This window comes from Miscanthus floridulus, chromosome 18 (assembly GCF_019320115.1).
Source record: "Miscanthus floridulus cultivar M001 chromosome 18, ASM1932011v1, whole genome shotgun sequence".
Classification (NCBI taxonomy): Eukaryota; Viridiplantae; Streptophyta; class Magnoliopsida; order Poales; family Poaceae; genus Miscanthus; species Miscanthus floridulus.
Window position 1 is genome coordinate 78,354,653 of NC_089597.1, and position 8,864 is coordinate 78,363,516.

The window sequence follows — 8,864 nt, forward strand, 5'->3', positions numbered from 1 at the left end:
TGATATATAGCTTTTGAATTACCTCTACAAACTTACCAAACTGCTCATCCATTTTGGCTTTTCAATTTCTACATGGAAATGGTAGGAGGGTCATGCCATGGAAATCTCATTGTAACTCTTGCTCTTGTGGCCCAACTTCTTCATCATTCTTCTTCTTCTCTTCCTGCACTACCACTGGTGTCTTACCTGTCCTTGTCGGATATGGCGGATCTTGAGTAGACTTGCCACCTCTTGCGGTTATGGCATTGACCTTCTCAAGGTTAGTGGTGAAAGGCAGAGCAACGGTAAACTGGGCTAATTGAGATTCTATCTTTTTATTATAGTAAAGTTGGTCTTGTATGGTAGAAGGAAAACTATTCATTTTAGTATTTATATTTTCTAGGACCTTGTCATTAAAAGCAAGCTTTTTAGAAATACTCTCATTAATCCTACCTTGTTCTAAGATTAATTCTCTTAAGGATGGTTGTTTGGGATTAGAAGAATTGTAGTTATTACCTAGATACTTACCTTGGTAAGTTGATCGTTGTTGTTGTTTCCATCCTTGTCTCTGTTGTTGTGAACCTAAATAGTTGCCAAAGATGCTTACATCCTCTTGCAATTCAGGGAATTCAATCCCCAAATACTCTCCACATGTGTTTTGAGCATTGAAAGCATCTTGAATGACCTGACGATCTTTCTTGTAATTGTCTCGCTGTTCGAGCTAATTCAATAGTACATCCATCTTGGTTAACACTGCATGCACCTCTTCTAGTACTTCTTCACTCTTATTGCATAATTGAATTTTGAATGATGACCAACCTTGATTAGAGGCTATCTTTTTTGTAAGAGTTTCAGCTTTTCCAAGGTGTGTGATATAAATGATCCTCTAGCAGTGGCATTGAGTTGTTCATGGGCTTTCTGAGTTAATCCATGGTAGAAACTTTGCATAAGCAACCAATCTTCCATCCCATGATGGGGACAATTTGAAACATATTCTTGAAAATGTTCCCATGCTTCTGGAATGGTCTCTCCATTCTGTTGTTGGAAGTTTGAAATCTTTCCTCTTAAGGTATTGGTCTTGCCTATAGGGAAAAAACTTTTCTAGGAAGGCCTTTGAACACTTTACCCATGTATTGATGTTATCCTTGTTGGTGTAGAACTATTGCTTTGCTCTTCCCACAAGTGAGAATGGAAAGAGGTGTAGTATGATGTCTTGAGCAATGTCCTTGATGACGACCATGCTACTTATCTCCAAAAAATTCTAAAGATGAGCACTAGCATCTTCATGTGCCTTTTCGCTAAATGGGGTAGCTTGCACCATGTTGATGAGGCTTGGCTTGGGCTCAAACTCAAGATTATCAGTTTTGAGTGTTGGTCTAGTGTGAACGTTCTCAGTGCTTGGGGTAGAGAACTCACGCAGAGTCTTGTCAGCCATAGCTTCAGAAACTAGTGTTGAGCTTCCTCTTGATGTGGTCGATTTTGATTGATGGAATTTGTTTAATCATAACCCATCCTGCAGTACCCTATGTAAGATATGAATAAAGACAAACAAGGGTAAGCCTGCTAAAGCAAAGGTTATGATTTTATCAATAAGTATTTATTTGGTCAATTCTCTTAGCCATGTTCCCCTCCCTAGCAACGGCACTAGAAATGCTTGTTGACATTTCTTAGCATTACTCTTAACTAAGTTGTCATCCCTAGCATGATGCCAGAAATGCATTATTGGTAATTATGAGAACACTTGTAAATTATATATATAAGGTATCTGCAAGTGCATAGATAATATACCATTATAGCATTTCACCTGGGAGTATACCGAGTATCATTATTTATATTTGATCCATAGGGAGGAGCTATGGGGTTTTGTTGGCATGGAGATATTGACAAATATGTATACTTATGATAAAACCACTCTCATGCTATGGCAGGGGTAAGTAAAGTGATAAATAAATGATAAGTGTAAGGTAATGATGGTATATTCTAGTAATAGAAATAGATACTCATAAAATGTAGTAAGGCTAAGCTGGAGATTTGTTATGAGCAAAAGATTCCTAAGTCATTACTTATCTACAAAGTCTTTTGTACACCCAATTATATACACTCTCATCTATAGTATAACTAACCTTGGATCTATGCATAAGGAACATTACTAAGTAAGATTAAGAATAGAGCTTGCCTTCCTTTGCAATCATGTTCTACGTGCTCTACAAACAGGGAGTTGACCACAAAGGACTCAACGGGAGTGTCACATCTGCAATCTACCACATGACCCAGAGTGCAGAATGCATCCATGGGCAAACAATATCTAAGCACCATGCTTACATAATGTCAACCACTTAACTCTCTTGAGAACTGAGCTAAGAGCTTTGTGAACATATGCATATATTCATCATCAACCATAACTATATCAAGCATATTACTAGAGCAAACTAGAAACATAATAAATAGCAACATAATATTGAAGTAGCACAAAATCATAAATAAAGAGATACAATGGCTATACCAGTCTCCAGACGATAGATCTAGAATCCTGAGCGATAGCCTAAACTCTACTTAAACCTTGCTAGCTAGCCTATACTAGAAACTTGAAGAATTGGAGCTCTATTCTCTTCTCTATGAAAACCCTAATTTCTGGTCTACTCTTGACTTATGGTAGCCTACTCTAGAGGGGGGCAGGGGCTGGTTATATAGGCAGGAGCATCAATCCTAAGCCCTCGGATCAAACTGACTTGAAAGAATGGTGTAGATGCAATCTAGGAGGCAGTGGAGGAAACGACGACGAAGCAGAGGATGACATGTGGGCCTAGGGGGTTGGGTGTCACACCCAGTTTTAAGAACAAAAGAGGATGTATAAAAGTCTTATGTGCACCCCAGGAACGGTCGCACACATAAGTGGACAAATTGTGAATTGTACCAACACAATGTTTATTACATAGCGAATAAATACTCAACACATAGTCTCAAACATAGATATAATATCTGCTAAATAACTATCTTGCGGAAGCTCCAAGAGGGACGTCAACTGGTTGACACCAAGCCTAATACTCATCATGGTAATCTTCAATCCAATCTTGATCTATTACCCATCCGGGATATTCCAACATAAAAGATAAAGCAAGGCATAAGTACATGTCGTACTTAACAAGATAACTAAGGGTTCATGAGTCTCAAATAGCTAACACTGGTTGAACTACAAGTAGCTTTTATGTGTATGATCAAGTTTAGCATTTATTAGCAACAAGGTAGTACCATAATTCCCATAACACATGATCATTATACTAAGACAACAATTAGCTTAAGGACAACTTAGTTAAGCACAATTAAACAAGAGCTCATTTATGGTGTAAGAATCCCTTGGCCACTCGTGACCGTTGTAACACCCTAGGTGTTTAGGCTTCCACTAATTGCATGTCATTTCATAAACATGTGCATTAGCTATGTCATCATGTCATTATCTTTGAAACATACATATGCAACATTTTAAATTGTATGTGTTTCATACTTGATTGCTTAGAGTGGTAGTAGTGCAACATGTGAATGTAACATGAAACTCTCATACATGGAAACATGGCAATATGGTAAGTAATGTGGCAATTATAAAATTGACAACAAGGTATTGAAACATATGAAACATTTCATTACAACATATGATTGAATTGTTTGTTTTAGTTGTTTTATTCCATGTGATCATTAGAAGTGGTATGACAAGTTTGTAAAGTGGTTGATCATGGTCTAATGCACCTTAACTACACTTAGAGTAATTGTTTGGACATTGTTCATGTAGATCAAAATGACCAAAATGCCCTCAAGTGCAAGTTTGACTTGAATTGACCCTTGGAGTGTCATTGTTTGACTGTTTAAAAAGTCCAACTTAGAAACCTTGCATGGCTGTGCACTCTTTACAAAAGTTGTAGATAATTTATCAAGGAACAAAAGTTGTTTTATGGTCAACTCATGAAAATGTCTAGAACGTGGTCAAACATGGCCCACAAGTCAGAATTTCATGCTAATCAACACTGAAAAATCTTGCTAAGTCATTGATGACATTTCAGTGTGATCGAGCCATCTTTGGCTTGTTGTAACTTCTGATCCATGGCAAATTAGGTGATGGTTCTTGAAAGTAAATTGCAGATGGATGTTTGGTCTACATTTGTCATGAACACTGTTTTTGCAAACAAGCAACGGATTAGCCAGTTTACCGCGAGGAAGTCACGCTGTCAGGCTGCTCACCCCGACTGAATGGAAGCTACAGTGGTCGCGTTTTTCAGAAAACGCCGGACGCAGTGTGCGCCGCGCGTCGCCGGCTTGCTGTCGCGCTAGCCACGCGCCGTGCGCCTCCTGGCGTCGCAGCCGTGCCTTGAAGCCACTCGCGCCTGCCCGAACGCACTCGCCTCCCCATTTCGCTTTTCCTCTCCTCCCACAGCACGCAGCGACGGGCGAGCTCTGCCGTCCGCCATTGCCGACCAAGCATCGCCGCTGCCAGTATGAGCAAACCACCGCTGAAAACGCGTTGCCCCGTCCGCCTGCTAGCCTCGCCGTGACCTCCTCCACCTCCTACACCTTTCAGCCGGGTCGTTTGAGCCTCGGTAAGAGCGCATTGCCGTTTTCCCCCACCGCGGCCATGGCGGGAGCTCGCCGGAGTTGGCGCTCCATCGCGGCCAGCTGCCCTCGCGCCGCTCCCATTCCTTCCTCGGCCACGCGCTAGGTCATAGGAACACCACTGAAGCTTGTAGGGTCACCGATAGGGGCTTTGTCGTCGTCGGTTCACCGGAGCCGGCCGTGCCGTGACCGTGCGCCGCCGTGTCAGTCGCCGACCCCTCTAGCCACCACCATAGCACCGATTGAGGTCACCAATAGATGCGCATGGTTCATGGTGAACGTCGTAGAGTAGATGGTGTCGCCGGAGAAGCCACCGGCGTTGAGTTCCGCCGTCGCCGAGGCCGCCTCCCCTGTTTCGCCTCGCTGACGCGCGGGCCCCTCTGTCAGCCGCGCGCGCTGAGGCGGGAGCCCAGCGTGGGCCCGCGTCGTGTTGGGCCGCGCCAGCGCGTGAGTCATGGGCCGCCGGTTCTTGGGCTGGCCCAGCTGTAGGCTGAGTTGTTTTTCCTATTTTGTTTATTTATTTATTTCACAGATTTATGTACATCTTGAAAAATATGTAGCTCCTAGTATATAGATCCAAATGCTTTGGTTCTAATTTTGTTAAGTTCCTGGTCATGTCTAGTATTTAATAAAAATATAATAGGAGCACATGTTTTAGAAAACTTGGATGAATTAAATAGGAGTTTGAAATGTGTTTTTAGAAGCATGCAAACTTGTTTGAATTTTATCTTGAGTTTCTGTGGTCCAAAAATTATGAAATTTTGTGGGTCCTCTATTTTGGTTTAGTAGAGTCTCTGGTTAAAATTTCAGAGCTAGTGCATGTGTAGTTTTTAAGTTATAGAATTTCCTTTTATTGATAAGTGGATCTTGTGTGAATTTTCATAATTTTTCTATAGATCCAGTGAAGGTGAATTTTGATGGGTGCTATTATTATGATAGAAGGATGCTAGGAAAAATGGGAAATCTGTTGCTTGACACTTTTCATTAGGATTTCTTAATTATGCCATTTTAAGCCATTATGCCTTATCATTTTTATGTAGACTGTTATACTTACTCAATGGCTTTGAAATTTTTATGGTAGTCTATGTGAAGCATGAGATAGCTACTGTAATTTTTGTAGATTTTTCTGAACAGTTTTACTATATATTGCTTTAATCACCTAATTAACTAGATAAATTAGAAAAGGGTATTAAATAATTTATTTAGAAGTTAGCACTAGACTTTCTGATGTTTCTTAAGTATGAAAAACAAGTTGGTAAACTTGGTTTGGTCAAATTAGACTTTTGCACCATCATTAAATAATTAAGTTAGCAACCCTGTCATTGCGGGACAGATTCTAGGTCTACTGGAATTGGATTCGGTCAACTTTAGAATCATGCTTTGATATTTACAAATGAATTGTAGAGAATTTCATAAGCTTTCTAGAATGTCCTCTTGCGAGTCAATTGGAGTTATAGAACTCTGGTTATGATAAAATTAAGTTACTACTTGTTGCATATGAAGCTTTAACTGTTATTTTAAGTATGTCTTTACTATTCTAAGTTCATGGTACTGTTCCTAGGTGTTAGGCCTTTAACTGAAGATGAGCATCTTTATCTTAGGTTATGCAAATTAGGTAAGTTGCTCTTGTTATTTAAGTTGGATACAAGCTTAAAGTGATTTGAATAGAGCTAATTACTCGGTAAACGAGTGTCCAGTGATGCTTTCGTAAACACTCACTGTGATTCATTCATCATGCATCATGTTATTCTTATGCATTCATGATATTTATATTGTGCATCGGCATGCAATAGGTGTACCGGAAGGAGTAACCCTGCTGGAATTCGAGGAGCCGAGCGAGCAGCAGCAGCCGACACCGGAGATTCAGGAGGAGCAGCCTTTAGGAGAAGTGCCAGACGAGGTCGCTGTTGAGTGCCCTGACCACCGTCCTTGCAACTTTGTGAAAGGCAAGCCCCGGAGCATATTAAGCCTCCTATTTTCCGAACTGCAGTTACAGTATTATTATTATATATATTGTTGCATTAAGTTTAGGTGTTGGATGCAAACACTTGCTGCATTGGTTACCCATTCCTTGTCCAGATATTGTTACCCTGAATCCTATATAGCTCAGGCTCGAGTAGTGCTTAGCCCTGCTTAAACTCGGTAGAAGTCGGGTGATTTCCTGTCACCTGCGAGATATAGGATGATACATGTGGCACGGTTGGCTATATTTGCTATCGTGGAAAAGAACCAGTCTTAATTTGAAATGAAGACCGGACGGAGGCTTGCCGGTTTGCAGTGACTCTGTCTGTGTCGATTAAGGACTGAATCTTGGAGCCTTTCCTGTTCATGTTGAACGCATGCCTCTCTCTTAGTTGGCCGGCCTGAAGACCGACCGCGAAGCCGAGTAGCTCACCTCAGGCCGGGAGTCGATAAGTATAAAGTGCGCCTCGGAAGGGAGCCGTAGGCGTGAGTCCAAGGGCAGGTGATTTAAAAGTCCTGGTCGTCCTGGCAGAAGGGTAATCCCTGAGAGTGCTGGCGCTGATCGAACCCGCGAATTTGGTTCCTGAGATGTCCCAAAGGTGACCCACGGCTACTCTTGCAAAGTATGCCAGGGTGAGGGTTAGGAATACCCCCTCAGCTGAGTTGTAATTCGATTCGAATCGCCGTCTCTCCCGGTTAGTGAGAACTTGACGGGCTTATCTCCAATGTAGACACACTAATAACTTAATGGTTCGGAAATGATGATATGATGATGACAGCCTTATTATACCTGCTATGGTTAATATTGTTTGCTCCTAATAAGTGAGTGCTCTAGTACAGGTGCTAATCTAGTAGACAGGTAAATAATGATAAGCTTGATGCTAAGTTTAAATTGGTTACTGTAATCATAAGCTCTTTTATGCAACTGTGTCAAGCTAGCCCACCTGAAAAGCCTTGCATGATCCTTGGTGTCTTTATTTCTGTTTTTGTCGGGTAAGTCTAGCTGAGTACCTTCTCGTACTCAGGGTTTATTTCCCACCTGTTGCAGATGACCAGTTCTACTTTGGTTGTTGCAAGTACTGCCTTCTCCCTGCTGGGGATGAAGACTAGACCGTTGGGCGCGGTTTCTACTAGTTCTCGTACCTGATAATGCTTTTGTGGGACATGACTCTGAATCTTGGCAATGTATTTGAAAACTATGATGTTTTGTACTAAACTATGTTGCTTCCGCACACTCAAACTTGGTTTGTAATATTTATTTGAACTCTGATGGATGTAATCCGAATGCTACTTATGAAATGTTGTAACGGATGATGTGTTGTGTTGAATCATTACGATCTTGGTTTGTATGTCGAGAGTTGGTTGAAATCCTTCGTGATTTCCGGACTACCGGGATTATGGGAGCCTAAGTACAGGAATTTGATCGCTTCGGTGATTGTTTTTGTACTTACGTTCTTATGATTTGGTCGGTTCTGTTACAGCTGGCATCAGAGCAAGATTTGACACTAAACACATCATTTGTGTATTTAAAACAAAAGTATTTGTGAAAATCCTTCATTAAATACTAAGTATTGCCAGTGGTCATATCCCTTATGCCCAAATAAGGACTCTTAGGTGGCTTATTAAAGTACTAACTTGGGGGTTCCTGCTTGTTTTCTGTTTCGTCGTCCATACGGCGTGCTATTGTATGGATGCCATCCGCTTGGGTGGTAATGTATGGATCAAAATACCTCTACGCTCTGGTAAGTGTGAGTTGTGAGAGCATGACCGTCCAACCGTCGGTCTAGGGGAGAGTAGTTGTGGTTACTCGCATACTTACATGTTTAAGCATGCACCTATGAGAGTACTTAATTATGGGTATCTCTGACGGGTAGCTGTGATACTAGAGTATATGCATCAGGGGATGTATGTATGAAAGTATTTAGTTTACTGCTTGTTTTCTATGCTTTTTGGGAAATTATTGGGCTGAAATGAAATTCTCTGCAGGTACACTAACAACGTATCGTTGTAGATCGACTAGCTACCGTATACGAGAGAACGTATGTATGCCACCGTATATTTCGCTAGCCTTTAAATTTTTCTAGGTTGTGAGGACGTACGGATCGTGCATGCATCATGTTCAAGCATACATGGCATTTCTTGCATTACTCCCTCCTTTAAAATTGATGGTCCTGAATAATTAAACTTCGTATCCCTTAAATGATTCTCCCCTTACGTTGTAAATTTTGCTACAGATGGCGCGCACGAAACGCACTGCTCGCAAGTCCGCTGGAGGTAGGGCGCCTCGTCACCGTTTAGCTCCTCGTGAGCCCCGTCCTGAGCCT

The 8,864-nt window shown here is 41.5% G+C and overlaps 1 non-coding gene across 1 annotated transcript; it reads left to right on the forward strand.

Moving 5' to 3' along the window:
- Positions 1-943: 943 nt before the first annotated feature.
- LOC136525094 (small nucleolar RNA R71) lies at positions 944-1,050 on the forward strand. The gene has a single exon (XR_010776420.1). It is a non-coding gene; the product is annotated as a small nucleolar RNA R71 (small nucleolar RNA).
- The last annotated feature ends 7,814 nt before the right edge of the window (positions 1,051-8,864 follow it).